At 43.7% G+C, this 17,500-nt stretch overlaps 1 protein-coding gene across 2 annotated transcripts in view; it reads left to right on the top strand.

Moving 5' to 3' along the window:
* Nucleotides 1-17,500, top strand: part of ldhba (lactate dehydrogenase Ba) — a 35,622-nt gene that overhangs the window by 8,337 nt on the left and 9,785 nt on the right. The window contains exon 3 of one of the 2 annotated variants that reach the window (XM_063217408.1): nt 9,909-10,079. The gene's annotated coding sequence lies outside the window, so the exon portion shown is untranslated. Of the gene's footprint in view, nt 1-9,908; nt 10,080-11,542; nt 11,717-17,500 lie in introns of those variants that run through there. The other variant, XM_063217407.1, reaches the window with a different exon arrangement.

Below are 17,500 nucleotides of genomic sequence, written 5' to 3'. Positions count from 1 at the left end.
GTGGCCATGTGTCCTATACAGGGTAATGATACTACAGCAGCCGTCATGCTCACATCTGGCCACCACACGCAGGTCTGTTGCAGAGTCATGGCCAAGCATTTTTTACTTCATCATGTTGCTTATTTGAACAGCATGGCATATTATCTAACTTCATGTTACACACACACACACACACACACACACACACACACACACACACACACACACACACACACACACACACACACACACACACACACACACACACACACACTATCTCTCTCTCTCTCTCTCTCTCTCTCTCTCTCTCTCTCTCTCTCGCTCGCTCTTCCTGGGCAAGAGTTTTTCCTTAGTCATGCTATTTGGACTGCATGCCATAGCATTGCACAACTGACTCGTGTTTTTCGCAATTTTTTGCCAATTAGAATAGAATAAAATAGAATAGGATAGAGCCTTATGCAATAAATTAATCTCTGTGCTCTATTTGCTTAGTTCATCTGATACATAAAGACCAAAATACCAGGGTGAAGTGAAGTCCCCTAGAGTTACTGTTAACATAGTTAAGGGTTGATTTATTTACAGTCCTTAGGTATAATTTCACTTATAGGTGAGTGTGACATACAGTAACGCCAACGTCAGAATCTATTTAAATCTGAAAAAGTTCAAACGCGTTGGGAGCTAAAATCAATTAAAAAATGCATAATCCTGCTTAAGGTCAGTGCTGCCTATCGCAATTGATGACACTGCGGCAGTGTTCACTCTAAGGGCTTCAGCACACCGGCTCCGACAAAGTGCTGAGCACTGCTCCGCAAAAGTTCGATTCCATTGTTTTCAATAGAACCCCGCACACTGGCGCCGATGTCCGCGGACATTCGCGGATGTCGGATAGCGATTAGAGACAAGTTCTATTTTGTTGGCGCCACCCATTGACTATCAATGCTATGTTCGTGTGAAATTGGGTTTGGGGGTCGGAATTGTGTCGGAAGCGAAAGTGCTCCGCAGTTCTGTCGGAGCCGGTGTGCGGAAGCCCTAAGGCTTATTGATGAATAGGCCTACTGCAGATAGCAAGACATGCTGTTGGAGTGCAGAGTACAGCTTCAGTATGTTACCCACGTAATAGGCCTATCTAACCAGTAAACCTGACAGCTCAGAATGCCATGTCACAACTTGAAATTAATTCTGATTGCCAAACATTTTACCATGGGACATTTTCAAAACAACTGCCACCCACAGCAATCACATTGACATTGAGGAGTACACAGACACCGTGACCTCCTACATCACAAAATGCATCGATGATGTTACAGAAATAAAACACATCACTACCAGGGCCAACCAGAAGCCATGGTTCACAGGAGACGTTCACCGACTGCTGAGGGCCAGAGACAAAGCCTTCAGAGCAGGAGACGTAGCTGGCCTAAAGACAGCAAGGGCTAACCTGTCCCAGGGCATCAGGAAAGCAAAAAAGGAATACTCAGACAAAATAACAACACACTTCAAAGACAGCAGAGATGCACAGAGCCTGTGGCAGGGCATACAGGCCATCACGGACTATAAGCCTGCACCACGAAGCTGTGACAACAACACCTCTCTGCTAAACGATCTGAATAGTTTCTTTGCCCGCTTTGAAGCACAAAATGACACTCACACACAGAAAACTCCCCCTCCCCCCCATGATCAACCCCTTTACCTGTCCTCTGCCAGTGTTAAGAGGACACTGGCCACCATCAACCCACGCAAAGCAGCTGGCCCAGACAACATACCAGGCCGAGTGTTGAAGGATTGTGCAGAAGAGCTGAAGGATGTCTTCACAGACATCTTTAACATCTCTCTGGAGCAAGCAGTCATCCCATCACTTTTCAAAGCTGCTACCATCATACCTGTGCCGAAGAAATCATCACCATCATGCTTCAATGACTACCGTCCTGTAGCACTGACGCCATAATCATGAAGTGCTTCGAACGGCTAGTCCTGTCACACATCAAAGCCACCCTACCCCCCACCCTAGACCCCTACCAGTTCGCATACCGAGCCAAGCGATCCATGGAGGATGCAATTTGCTCTGCCCTCCATCCAGCCCTCACCCACTTGGACAATAAAGACTCATATGTGAGAATGCTGTTCATTGACTTCAGTTCAGCATTCAATACCATAATACCACAACAACTCATCAGAAAACTGGACAAACTAGGTTTCAGCACCTCCCTCTGCAACTGGCTGCTGGACTTCTGATGCAAAGACCACAAGCAGTACGGGTAGGGAACAACACCTCGAGCACCCTGACCCTGAGCACGGGGCTCCGCAAGGCTGTGTTCTCAGCCCCCTGCGTTCACGCTGCTGACACACGACTGCACAACGACCCACAGCACTAACCATCTAGTGAAGTTTGCGGATGATACAACACTGGTGGGCCTCATCACCAAGGGCGATGAGACTCACTACAGAGAAGAAGTAGACCTGCTGGCCAGATGGTGCAAAGACAACAACCTCCTGCTGAAATTTCCAAAGGGTCCAAAAACAACTGCCACCACTGACCATCGACGGCGATGCTGTGGAGAGAGTGAGCAGCACCAAGTTCCTTGGAGTGCACATCAGCGACGACCTCTCTTGGACCACCAACACTACATCACTGGCGAAGAAGGCCCATCAGCGTCTCTACTTCCTGCGCAAACTAAAGAAGGCAAGTGCTACACCCTCCATCATGACAACATTCTACAGAGGAACCATAGAGAGCGTCGTGTCCAACTGCATCACAGTGTGGGGAGGAAGCTGCACGGAGAAAAAAAGGAAGACACTCCAGCGTGTTGTGAACACAGCGAAGAAGAATCATTGGAGTACCACTCCCCCTCCTGCAGGACATTTACACCACACGCCTCACCCGGAAAGCACTGATGATCATCAAAGACACAAGCCACCCTGCACACAAACTGTTCAGCCTCCTGCCCTCTGGAAAGAGGTACAGGCGCCTCCGTTCCCGTACCACCCGGCTGGCGAGCAGCACAATGCACCAAGCGATCAAGATGCTGAACACTCAACCCACTCTCCCTCCACTGTCAGCCTCTAGCCAGCAAGGCACTGACAACCCCCCCCCCCCACTGTCAGCCTCTAGCAGCAAGGCCACTGACAACCCCCCCTCCCATCCCCCACCACCATATCTGCGACTGAACATTCCACCTGCACTACTATACTTGTGACTGAACTTTCAACCTGCACTAACTCAAAACATGCACACACACACACACACACACACACACACACACACACACACACACACACACACACACACACACACACACACACACAAGCACACTGCACTTTCTGCACTAAACCCAACATACACACACTGACACACACACACACACACACACACACACACACACACACAGACACACGAACACACACACAAGACGCACACCGCACCTTCTACCTGCACTAAACACATACACACACACACACACACACACACACACACACACACACACACACGCACACACACACACACACACACACTGCTGCTGGTGTACTTGACAGACCTTTTTATATTTATTTTCTTCAAAATGCTACTATTACCATGTCAGAACGCTATAAAGGACTTTTTTTAGGAAAAGCACAAAAACACAACAAATACCTCTTAATGTATGTCCTCTACAAGTCTTCTGTTGTCCAGTCTTGCACTTTAAATGTCTGTATGAGCACTGTCTATGTCCATACTGTCTTAAGTCCATGTATAAGTACTGTCTATGTCTATACTGTCTATGTCCTTACCTTAATTAGTCTATGTCTGTATGGGAAAGCAAGAAATGTAATTTCAAATTCTTTGTATGACCAGTGCATGTAAAGAAATTGACAATAAAACCTACTTGACTTGACTACCACACATCAGCAACCGTTATACAGGTGTACCGCAATGGGCATTTTCATTACTCAACAGATTGCTACACAAACATTTAGCGAGAGTAGATATGAGTTTGACAGTCTTCAAAATGCTTTCTTCACACGGAATGCTTTGCAACTATGGCACTGGCAAGATTTTAATTAGTTTGAGGACACGACTGTTGTTTGTGTTCGATGCAAAGCGTGAGGTGTTTGCTTTTTTATACTATAGGCTAGGCTGCAAGGCTATTGATAAGAGACTGACATTTATTTCAAACACCACTCAAAGAACACCTACCAGCATGCAGACACTGTTCATATTTGGTAGGCCAACTGAAGCGAGAGGTGGAGAGGAGAGGCGTAGTGATGGGATTTTCGGCTCTTCTTTGAGATGCGGTTCTATTGGCTCTTCTGACTGTGGAGAGCCGGCTCTTTCAGCTCTGGCTCCCTACACATATGTTTACATTTTTCATATATTAATAGTGTTAATTTTATTTTACAACATTTTGTTTCATTATTGACACTGTGACGCACTTTGGGCAGTGCATGCTGTGTAAAAGCCTTTATGAATAACACTTTTATTATAATCAGTCGTTAAATCTAAAACGGCTCCCATTGCGGAGCCGGTTCCCGTCGTTCACTTCAAAGAGCCGGTGCTTAGAGCCGTTTCGTTCGCGACCGACACATCACTAGAGAGGCGACTGGGGGAAAGTCTGAAAGAACCACTAGTTTGTTTACATCTTTTAAAAAGCATTTTAATAATATTCCAAGCACAGTATGAAATGTAGGGCGATGTGAGACATATGCGTAAATGCATGTTAGAATTGACCATAATTCTCCTTTAGGGCTGTCTTGACAAAGACTACAGATAGGAAGACATGCTGCTGTGTCAGCAACACATTGCATAGCTAGTGTCCACTTCCAGCCTTGAACAGGCAGACCTCTGAGCATTCTGGAATGTCTGCAAACTCAATGACCCTCTCCTGTAGACACACACACACACACACACACACACACATGCACACACACACACACACACACACACACATGCACACACGTCTGCGCGCGCACGAAAGGTCAAGGGGGCACAACAAGAAGTGTTCAGTGCCAAACGTAAACAACATGCGTTAAGAAGTAGCCTTGAGCACTGGATAGCAGCCTGCATGGTCATAACAATGTCCACCATAACCTGTATTGACTAGTCAGCAAGAAGCTGACAGGAAGCTCACTCAAACAATGTCTCTATTTTTTAGAGTGCTGACTAGAATATAAATTCAACTTAAAATCAGGAAGGTCACTACGCATGATTCAATATTCTGTATTTCACATGTATGTTTTGGTATAGCATCTCCATTTCTCCTTGGTGTTGTGCAGCCCGCCGTCAAACAAAATGCCATCCTTAACACAGCACACAATAAAATACACAGTACTCTCTGTCTGCATGTAGCCCCTTAATGCACGCCGTACCTCCAGTGGCACAATGTAATTGAAAAGTTAACTACCATAGTACTACACTAATGACATAACACAGGGCCTTTAGTAATGCACTACGACTTGGTCATTGCCATTCTGGTAACAACATATTTATTAACGCTGTGTCTTCACAGGTTAACACATCACATGTCCAAGGGGAGCAACCACAACAGCAGATGGTGGTGGTGGTGGTGGTGTAAGGCAGTGGTTCCCAAACTGGGGGTCAGGTCCCCTAAGGGGGGTCACCGAGGTACAGAAGGGGGGTCGCGGACAAAAGGGACTTGTATTCACTTGTATGTTAATGGATGTATTTGCTGTCTGATGGATTTCTAGCAATATTAGCAGACAATCACTATTAATGGAAAATCTAGCAATATTAATGGACAAAAAAATGCTTAGGGTAGGACTACATACATTGCTAGGCTAACACTATGGTGGGTGGAGGGGTCACGAAAATATTTCTAAGTCCAGATGGGGGTCTCCGCTGAAAAAGTTTGGGAACGACTGCTGTAAGTGATCATATAGGGGAGGATTAGGATTTGAACTCGCGACCTCTTGCCTGCATGCCGAACTCCTTTACTCCTCATGTCTAGACCATGACCGACAAACGTAATGGGATCAATATGTTTTTGACCATCATCTGGCAGACTTGACCACAGACGGATGATTTGTTTTGGATGACAGTGGTTATATCATTGATGTATTTGCACCATTTCGGCCTTCCCTCTGTAGTCACATCCAGAATGCCCCTTCACTGGCCACGTTTAAACAACACGTTAAGACACATCTCTTCCTGGAGGCTTATGGCTGCTAGTTCCACAAGCACATTCACTTCCATGCACTCACACACACGCTCACGCACTGATGCGCACACACACTCACACTTTCTTGCGACCTTGGGTGTTTTGAAAGGCGCTATATAAAACGAAAGTATTATTACAAAGCGGATTCCAAAAAAGTTGGGACACTTGGTATTTTGTGAATAAAAGCAAAATGCTGCCATTTTCAAAACATTCATTCCATGTGTAAGATGTACAATGTCACAAGGTCGGGATAGCAACTGTTAAATGGAGGCAAAAATATTGTTTTGGGGGAAATATGTGTTCATTTAAAATTCGACCCATGCAACAAATCTCAAAAAAGTTGGGACGTGGCCAAAACATGTTGGTATAGTTAGATAATTCTAAAAATAACACAAGGAAGAATATTTTTAAAGGAACTATATTGACTTCCAACATGAATGCACAAATAAAATACCATCACAGAGAGACTGTGGCACTCATTAGCGAAGATTTTGAGGCACTAATTACTGATCTATTACACAGAAAGATTGAATTATCAAAATTGCAGGCATATAAGGCCCATTTCCGTAATATGGAGTTCTGTGAAATCATTGCATGGGTTATGACATCATGACATACTCATCGTCAATAAGCAAACCCTGACACTCCAACAATGACAGCTGTTGAAAAAATGTCCATAAACACAACACTTGATTAAAGTACATGATGCAGACATTAAACAGAGTTGCAAGTGGCAAAGCTAATTCTAGATAGACCTAGGAGACATGTGAAACTGTCCTCTGATTACAGAATCGAAAATATTTCATCCTTTTTTAAAATCATGGAGTCATGCACCCTCCAGGTTATGAAGAAAATTAATACTTCAGCTTGTTTTAGTAGTCAGTCTGAAAGACAGCATATATGACGGTAAAGGAGTGCAGAGGTGCCTTGGTTATGGTCTTCTTACTCAGGTAGAGCATTAAAATGAATGTTTAATGCTATATACAGACTTTAAACAGCATACATAGCAACCAAGGCATTATATTTTGGAGTACCGCCTTTAGATATTGCCCCATAATGGTGGCAGATTTCAATCTCTACTATGTTCCAATGATGTGGTTCCATCATAAGAGTAAAAAGACAAAATTGTTCTCTTGCAATCAGGATATGCCACATATTAAGCATAACAATAAGGGGAACAAGTTGAAGAACACACTTATCAGTTGAGCTGCTGAAATCGAGTCTCGCACATCCAAATATCTATTTTTTGAATAAAATCATGGCATCAGTTTAAGTATCTAACTGTTAAGTATCTTCCCTTGTGTTATTTGTAGTCTTATCAAACATGAAAAGCATTTTATTGGCCCCGTCCCAACTTTTTTTTGGTTTGTTCAATGGAAAACAACAAATGATCATACCTCAAAACAACAATTCTGCTGACTACTTGCTGTACGCAATGCTCTACCTTAAATTGTAAGATTTTGAAAATGCCAGAATTTTTATTTTATTCACAAAATACCAAGTGTCCCAACTTTTTTGGAATCCGCTTTGTATTATTATTATCAGTTTTGTTGTAAAAGCACCTGAAAAGACTTGAAAGGTCACAAATAAAACACAAGATTTAATCTGTTAAAACATGGCCCATGTTATAACTTATCCTTTACCAGAATTGCGATGACCAATTCATGTTTACTAAAGGCCCTATACCATGCTGTAGAGGTGTTGGTTCTATGGAATTAGAGTCTTTTCAATGACTATTACAGCATTCCACTGGCAGAACTGTGTGGGTTACTAAGCCACCCAATGAAATTGTGGCACAATAATCATCTGGTCAGTTAGTCAATACAGTAGGCCTAGTATCTACTTTCTAGCTGACTTATAACTGACCTCACGTGGCAGTAGTAACCCTGACTCTCTTGTGGTCACCTTTCACAATTCCTACTGTCCCTTTCACCATTCTTACAGACTTTCCACTTCCTCATTTCACCTGTTAATATCTTTTATGAAGACCTTACGCAATCCATGCTGTATGTTTTTCAATCCATGGTCTGCCCCTCACTGTGTCTTCTGGTAGAGTATACCTCCGTTTTGGTCCTAAGAATACTTTCAGAACCCCTTGCCACTATATTCCAAATGCCAAGCCTTTTTTGTTCCTCTACTATTGCTTAAAGGGGAACTTCTGCCAATTTCAATATGCTGTTGTATTGCTCACGCTACCCTTGACCCGGTGATGTTGCACTTTTAGGCTCAACCCTTTCCGAGATCTGAGCTATTCTAACGGGGGCAGACTTTGTTTACATTAAAAATCTCCTTGACATAGCCCTACTCCAAATATTATGCCAAAATGTATCACTGTGTGCTAGTAGTTTGCTGATGTTGCATAACCTTTTGGATTTATTGGGAATATTTTTTTGAAATGTAAACAAACCCTGCCCCCATTAAAATGACCAGGATCTTGGAAGAAACAAAATTCTCAGGTACTGACAAGTCCAGGGTAGTGTGAGCATTACAACTGCATGTCGAAATTGGCAGAAGTTATCCTTTAATTTTACTTTGAAACACATTATTAACCATTCAAGTGAATACTGTTACTAACCAATTCATGGCATGGTTATAGATCATAAAATCATATTCAGGGTTTTGCCAAACAATCCCTTCACTCTGCGACCCCCCTATAGGGGTCCTGACCCCCAGTTTGGGAACCGCTCTACTGACACCACCAGACCTTGCTACTGATACCCCTTTTTTACCATCCATGCTTTCCATTGACAGTATATTCTATTTACTCGCAATGATCTCTTACAATAATCATGCTGTACTGGGTCTTGTGGCTTCCAGATGTTCATCATCTGATCAGAAGGTTACAGACTCAAGTCAACCCAGTCACACACCCAACGCATCAATACAGTATATGATGTCAGTTATATTTATGACCAGGCCTTGGTATACCACGCCCAAGATTCCCCCTTTGCATTGCATCATGCCTAGACCAAAGATGTCTGCATGGTTAGGTCCTGCATGTTGTTATTCTTAATTTTCTATGCCTTGATTGCTGTGGATATGCTGTCTAATGAGATGTCTGTTTTTGTCTGCATGTGTGTCCTATGTAGTGCGTTTTGAGTCTTTGCTGCTTTCTTGGCTAGGGCTCACTTGAAAAAGCTTCAATGTGCTTCAATGCGCTCACTTGAAAATTGCTTCAATGTGACTAACCTCGTAAAATGCAGGAAAAATCAAATCAAATTAAAATTGAGGCTTGGTCAAAGTTTCATATACTGATGATGGTTGTGAGGTTGGATGTTGGTTGTGAGACTGTGTAATTCGAATCCTATGCCAGTGCGGAAAATGTGCGTGCTCTCCCCTACCCTAATCCATGCACTTGAGCAAGGCATCCAAACCTCACATTGCTTCCGAGACTTACTAATCCCCTGTACATAAATAACTGAAAGTCGCTTTGGATGACATTGTGTTCAAAGTGCAATACAAAAAAGGTGTCTTCTTTCATGTTCTCATGATTAGATAAAAGTGGATAAAAGTGCTATATGTAATGTAATGTACTGGGGAAAAATACTGGAAACACTCTTTAATGTGGCCTACATAAGGTGTTGTAAAAGATCATAGAAATGTCAAGGCACACCTGGGAACAAATTAAGTCATTGTTTTGTTGTCATGACTTTCAGAAAACCAGATGGCATTATAACAATAGTCATAAACACGAATAATGTCTCATTAGCATTCTTATGACACACACTTATGTAGACCACGTTAAACAATGTCAAAATTCTCTCTGTGCTCTTTTTCCAGGTTGGAGTGAGATGCCTACAGAGTCTTCCTAAGCGGGGTGACATGTGCTTGTGTTGGAGTGAGTTATTGGACTGATGGTTAATGGCCAACTCACCCAGCGGTAGTTATGGTAGACTTATCTACGCGCCGCGCCTACATGATAACACTTCTGAACAGTGGCGATAACCACAGGTAATGTGTCACATGTCTGTTTCAAAAACACCATAACGTATTGCGATTTAAACATTTCTTAGAAGGTGGCACACACTGGCAACATACTATTGGTTGAGACATGTCATGGCGCATGATGCGTTGACCCATATAACTGATAGGGATTTTAGGTATATGTTTACAATGTACAGTAGATAACCAGACTTTACATTGCAGACGATGTTGCTTAATGTTGATAACAACTGTTCAAAACAGGTGGCATTGTAGCAGAGTCTATCAAAAGACCATTTGAAGGTTCCCCACAATTGGTGTTCTCCAACACCTTTTCCCCTTCTTCCATACTGCATTCCCATATTGGGCCTACAGTTTGTAACGACTTCATAAAGCTTCTTTAACCAAAGTGGGGAACATAGGCCTATTCTAAGAATATGCATACATAAAATGATAAATATACTTTATAATACTGCATTAATGTATAATAGAAATGTGAATATCAAGTTTCATCTCAGGTGCCGTGCCACCCCTCCTGCCACCGCGCTATTCCCATGCTGCCTTCTGTGCTCGTTCTGATCTGAAGGAAACCCTTGCTGAAAACTTCACCTGAGTTTGGGAACCCAAACACAGAATAGGGAGGGAGGATAAGAGACATTGTTAGACAAATGAAAACTTTGTTTACGTGTAATTTGTTTTAGTGATCCACTATGTTGACACCAGATGTGAAACCAGCTAGCAAGCTTTGCGGTAGATGCGTATTTTAAATAGTTTAGAGCGACCTCCTCTACAAGAAAATTAATAGGTATACTTCCCAGACAGTGTTGCTACCTTTTGTCTGACAAAAACATGCACATTTCAAACTCCATCGACCTTTTTGCTTGTATGCAATAGCATCCTTGATTTAGTGTCCAGGATATGATGTAGGCCTACATTTCTTCCTGGACAGATCATTAAAAAACTACGACAATCAGGAAAACAAGGACAGGTGGCAACACCATTCCCAGACTGTACCTCACCTGAATTACAGTCTGAGGATAGCCAGGCTACCTGTCACCTCTCCTCCTGCACACCCCAGAGCCGATTTTGTGCACTAATGCTTGGCATGAGCGGTGGCAGTGATTAATTCGCACTAGAGTGACATTAGGCTGGTGCTGTTACGTCATGGAGAGGGCATCGGTGATTACAATAATACCAGTTTGATAGGGGGTGTCAGGTGAAAGGGAGAAACGCACACAGCACGCAGCACGCCACGCACTCTCCTCGTCAAAGGCACTTGGACACAAAACAAACGCACTTGCAGGCAGGAGAGCTGGCAGTGCCTAACAAACTAGAGGCTAGACGCAGTGTGAAGATTCACTGCTTTGTTTTGGCTACATAAAAGCAGGGGGACGGTCAGACGGAGGGTTCCCGCGCCCCCCTCGTGGTCAGTCAAGTTCACGCACACACACACGAGCGCGCATACACACCGCCACATACACAACCACGGAGAGTACACAGAGACATCCGCCCAATACGCGGAAGCTCTATAACTCCATAGCCCCATAGTCCTCACGCGCTCACTCTGCCTTGCCTAGCCACGGTGTCTGCAGCGCCTACTCTCCCTGCCTCATCCTCCCAGTTGGACCAAAAGGACACGAGCGCGTTTTAAACCCGCTTCATCAAATGTATGTAATCTGGCTCTTTTGCTTCGAGTCAATGGTGAATACGGTTGTATTGTATGATGGTTTTGCTTTGTAGATGCATTGTCCGTTGCCATATCCGATCCTCCCCTTTGTATCACACATTCAGATACACTGTAATGTATTTCCATTCACAATAACGATCTGAAATTGAACATTGTAGTAGCCTGCAGACTGAATTAATGTAATGTGATTGCGTTTCCGAGTACTAGTTTTAATCATGTGCACTCCTCTTTGCTTTTGGGAGAAATAGAGACCTACTGTGCATTTAGATGTTTTTTTGTCGCTTTTACGCGTTTTCCATGTGGACGCAGGCGTTTTAAAAACGGATGATAGCCTATCAGTTGGCAGTTGCATTGGAAAAGCAGTGCCATATTTCTATTCGTTTAGAGGTGAACTTGACTATCCAACTCTAGCGGTAGTGACACTGTTTCCTGCTACTGCAGCTTCGCCTAGCCTAGTCACACGGTAACATGGTGGAATCTGACACTTGCAAAGGTCCTTCTCACCGTCTTCATGCTGGTTCAGTCCAAATGGTTCGTGCACAGATAGGTTGATCGGAACAGAACCGAAAATACTACTGGATTTACCGTTATAAAGCAGCGCACGCTTGCAATCTGGCAGACAGAGACACCCACATCCTCAAGGACATTACGGTCACTTGCGTCATTGCTTAGATAACCCACTCGTATAAAAAAATATCGCATCAAACAGTAGATAGTATGCCTACTGTAGGGTACAGAATGTGTGAAATACGTAAAGCAAATGAGCGATACCACTGTGTGTCGCTTGCTTTTTTAACCATGTAAGGCCCGGTAGCCTACCTGACTTATGCAACCAGTCTCCAAACACACAGGGAAGACAGAAAGAAACACGATGTCCATTCATTCTGTATTGGGATTCGTCGTATGGCTTTGTATGCATATTCGAATGTGTTTGTCGTAGGTTATTTGGCATGAAGAAGGCTGTAGGAACCGGTTTGGCCACGGACATAATTTCTAAAGACGGTAGCGTCTCCTCGTCCTTGGGGTGGTAGCTTCTACTTGGCTTTGAGATCATCCCAAAACGCCCCCATCTATTGCATGCATCTTGAATGACAATGATTACATTCGCCTACTTTCAATGAGATATAGTTTGAGTAGGCCTAGATCATATCCTACATTGTTATTGTACTGGCTAGGCCCTTGGATGTTGCATTGACAAAGGCATTGCAGTCTTCTTTACGCAAAGACCTGGTAACACACCCCCTGTCTGAGACAGGCAATGTGTCTGCATCCACGCACCGTGAGATGTTGGTACGCTGTGTCCTTTGGTGCTTATGCGACTTCAGGCTGCGCAGAGGTGCATGCCGACATCCACTGCGCTCCCCTCGTAAAATGGAAGACTCATTTCATATAGTAAGAGGAAGCAGTGTCACCGACCGTTAGTCAATTTTCAATATGAGTTGCCTTATCTCTTTGTGTGATAGGATAGGGAAATGGCCATATATAGCTGTATGGATGTGACGTCTTTGCTCTTTGTAACACTATGAGTGTCCTGATGTAAGAGGGTTTCAAGTTGATAACCTAAAGCAGTTCCAGCTTATAGTAACAGCATCTCCTCAGTTGCACTAACACGTGTCCAGGATGCTAAACGATTATTAAGGTAGGCCTAGTAATAACGGTCGCCTTCTTCGAGGGAACAGCCATATGGCCATGTACAAAAGATGACATCATCAATTCACATCCCTGGATAAGTAGCTTGTTATGGGCACTGCAGTAACTAGGATTAGATTTGGACCTGAAACGTACAACCTGTGGCGCTATCATCATCTTTGTAGTAACACTAACCAACCAACAGTGCAGTGGAAACTTGGAGATTATGATTGCAACCACTCTATATTATTTAAACCTCTCTGTAGCTGACCTCTTTTTTGGAGGACCGGGGTGGTCGGAGCCAGTTGGCAGTAGAGGGACCAGCAGATAGGCAAGCTGCACATGCGGGGGGTGGGGATTTTAGAAGCATCATGGCCTACATACTGTCGCTAGCCAGACTGTTGCTGTGTTTGTGTTTGTGTGTGCGTGCGTGTGTGTGTGTGTGTGTGTGTGCGTGCGTGTGAGAGAGAGAGAGAGAGAGCAACAGATTGAAGGCCGTGCATATGCATGTATGAGATTGATGTCTGTAAGTGTGTTCATGTGTGTGTGTGTGTGTGTGTGTGTGAGAGAGAGAAAGAGAGGGGGAGAGAGAGAGAGAGATTGGAGACATGTGTTGGGGGTTGGTGTGCCCTTTGGCAGGGAGTGCACCAGACAGACAAAAGCCAGTTTTCAACATTTGGTGGACAAAAACGTGAGTAGGTATGTGTGCATGCTTTTGTTTTTCTATGTGTGAGTGTGTGAATGTGGGTGCGTCACTGTGTCAGTGTATTTGTTGAGTTGATTCTATGCCATCATTATTTGTGTGTGTGTGTGTGTGTGTGTGTGTGTGTGTGTGTGTGTGTGTGTGTGTGTGTGTGTGTGTGTGTCTGTGTCTGTGTGTGTCTGTGTGTGAAAGGTTGCCTGGTCACAGACAGACAGACAGACAGACAGACAGAGAGAAAGACATGCTTATCGAGCAGTTTAGCCTATCTCTTCGCCAACTGGTCATGCTGTTATCTCCACCTGCAGTAGATGCCATGCTTGGCACTGTCATCGGCTTGTGGCCTTGGCCCAGTGAGCAAGCAAGAGAAAGATGTTAAATCCACCAACACCAATGACTTCTTGTTTGTTGTGCCGTTCGTCAGACTGTCTGCTGTGTTCTTAAGTAACAAAATTGCAACTGCATGAATGTATAATGGGCGTACCCAAAACCCCTCACCAGGGTGCACTGCTCTCCAAAATGACACCCATGCTTGCTACAATGATAAACCACCGGAAACGATAGTACTTGAAACGATAAACTACTGAAGACGATACCTGGAAAAAGAGATAAACTGGTGTCGACAGTTGTGTATGTGACCCAGTTGGTGCCTTGTGATGCTTCTCTACTAGTAACCCACAGACACCCCACAGCCCTCCCCTGGCCCTGTGATAACTTGAATCAGTGCGGTGGTCAAGGATCAAATCCCTACTCTCCCTAGGTCCACACATATCTCTGTGTCAAAATGTGTTCATACTATATGGCAATAAATTCAGAGTATTGCAGAGGAATCGTAATCTGTGTGGTGTACCTGGCTTGGAGCTTTGTCAGGGGGTCATCAAAGAAGATAAGCTAAAAACCTAAACATGGTTTCCCACTTCAGATCAGGTACTTTTGAAGTAGCCTCATGAAACACACTGTTCCACCAGTGGATGAGAGAAATAAACATTTAGAGGACTTAACTACCATATTACGACATTACATTTCAGACAGCCCTTATTAATACTTTATGACATTCTCCTAACCACAAATTTATAACAGGGGCCCTCAACCTCCAAAAAGAAGTGCCGTTGTACTGAATATACAGTAAAGTCCCATCGTCATTCATAAATCTGCCTTTCTTGGTAGTTGGTAATCAGAATATGCCTAATCGCTTATCACGTTCATTCTGGCTAATCATACTGTGAAGGCCTCTGCTGTTTCCTGTCTCCATCTTTGATTATTACTGGGCTGTGTGTGTGATCTGAACGCTGGTGTGTGTGTGTGTGTGTGTGTGTGTGTGTGTGTGTGTGTGTGTGTGTGTGTGTGTGTGTGTCTGTGTCTGTGTCTGTCTCTGTGTCTGTGTGTATGTGTGTTCTTGGAGTTGATATGTGTGTATCATAGTGCTCCTTGGATATGATATGATAGCTGGTTAGCCTTGAGATTGGGCATCTGTATTTAACATGGTGAAGATGGGAGACGGCAACAGGGAGTCTGTCTTGTCTTGTCCTGCTGACGAGTGAGTGTAGAAGATGCTAAGGCTGCTAAGACCTATTGCACGCACGCATGCTAGTGAGTAGAACCGCTCTCTTCTTCTTTCTTCTTCTTCTTCTTCTTCTTCTTCTTCTTCTTCTTCTTCTTCTTCTTCTTCTTCTTCTTCTTCTTCTTCTTCTTCTTCTTCTTCTTCTTCTTCTTCCTTCATATTTCACCCCTCCTACCTACTGGTCCCCTTGTCCCCTTGATCCCCTCTACCTCTAATTATTTTCATCATTTGATCCTTCATCTTTTTTTATCCCCATTTTCCCCTTCTCTCTCTCTCTCTCTCTTCCTTTCTCCCTCTCTCTCTCTCAGCGCATTTTCATCTTCGTCTTAATTCTCCTCTCATCTCATCTTCTGTCTTCTTTCTTCGGCACCTCTTTCTATTTGTCTCTCACACACTCTCTATCTGACCGGTTTGTGAGCATGGCAGGGACTAGGTGGCCATGTTCTTTGTCAGGGACACAGCATGGGAGGCACTAAGTATTCATGTCACGCATACTGTAATGTCCAGCTCTGGTGTTTGTCCATGCCATAGATATGCGGGCTATTTGAAGTGGGCTATTTAAAGCCCATTGTGTTCTCTGTATCAGAAGGTATTTGGTGGTGGGCCCCATTGATATTCACTGTGATATACACGGCATGCCTGTATGCAGAGCTGCAACTTTTGTTCGTGAAACAGGGAGATTTTACACAACATTTCTCTGCTTCTTAATTAATGCTGTGGATGTGTTAGTGGTAGTGGTCACCCAGTCACAAATACTAAATCAGTAATGTGTAGACACCCCTAGACACAACCCGTTTTAAGGGACTTTTTCAGTGTCAAATTTATGCGCAAGCCATACATACATACAGCGCACCTGATGTCACTCTGTGAGTCATAGAAACATGTATTCCACTGTCACGCGGTAGGAAAATCTCGTAGTAATTTTCGTACCGTCAAACTGAGAAGCCCACAAAGCGAAAGTGCACGTAGTCACATTTGCAGGCACAATGAGGCGAGGTGGGCGTGTGCTTGTGGTACTAAAGCTGAACACTGGGGGGAGCGCAACACAGTTAGGGAAATTTCCATGCCTTGAGGCCCAGACAGTTTCTTGAACCACGTTGACCTTATAAGTCTCCTGTCCCCTGGGGTAGCAATTTTGGTTAATAACTTTTGTGGTTTTGGTTTAGCGCTTGACAAATGTAATGCTTACTGGGCCTTTCCAAAACAAAATCACTTTCTTCTCCACCAGATATGCTAGGAATGTCAGTGATATGGACATAGGAAGTCCATCCAAAATGAGAAGTTGTGAAACCGTGTCAAGGTTGTAGCCACGGGCCACCAACTTACCCCTAAACAGCTGTGGAATTTGGAAGGTAGAAATGTGAACAATGTCATCATATACCTTCCTTCACCACAGATCTCCTAGTCAGGATGCACTTTAGCTTGATTGAGGTCAGATATTTGAGCCATTACAGTACTTTTCTTGCTGAGTAGAGGTCAGAGGAATATAAAGTATACATGAAAGGAGTAGAAGTACTCTTGCTGAAGTAATTACAACACTATAACATGATATTTGATCTTACATAATTTACACACATGTTATTCCACTGAACATAATGACATAGACACACATTAAGTACACTGTCTCACTACTTTTACTATACTTTTACTTTGTAGGCTACACCTCTGGTTGGGCTCCATGTTCCCTAAAACAGACTGATCATGTATTGCCTTTAACATGCGTTTTCGTTTGCTTTTATATCACAACGGCATATCTAATTCACAATAACTGGTCTCTTCAAACTGGTTTCTTGTCTAACAACAAGTCCAAACGTGCTTGTGATAGTGAACTGTTGCTCGATGGTGAGGTTTTAATAAGTCAGGTGGTGTTGTCA

The sequence above is a fragment of the Engraulis encrasicolus genome, chromosome 15 (genome assembly GCF_034702125.1).
Source record: "Engraulis encrasicolus isolate BLACKSEA-1 chromosome 15, IST_EnEncr_1.0, whole genome shotgun sequence".
Lineage (NCBI taxonomy): Eukaryota > Metazoa > Chordata > Actinopteri > Clupeiformes > Engraulidae > Engraulis > Engraulis encrasicolus.
Note: the sequence above shows the minus strand (reverse complement) of the source record. Positions and strands in the feature narration are given on the sequence as shown.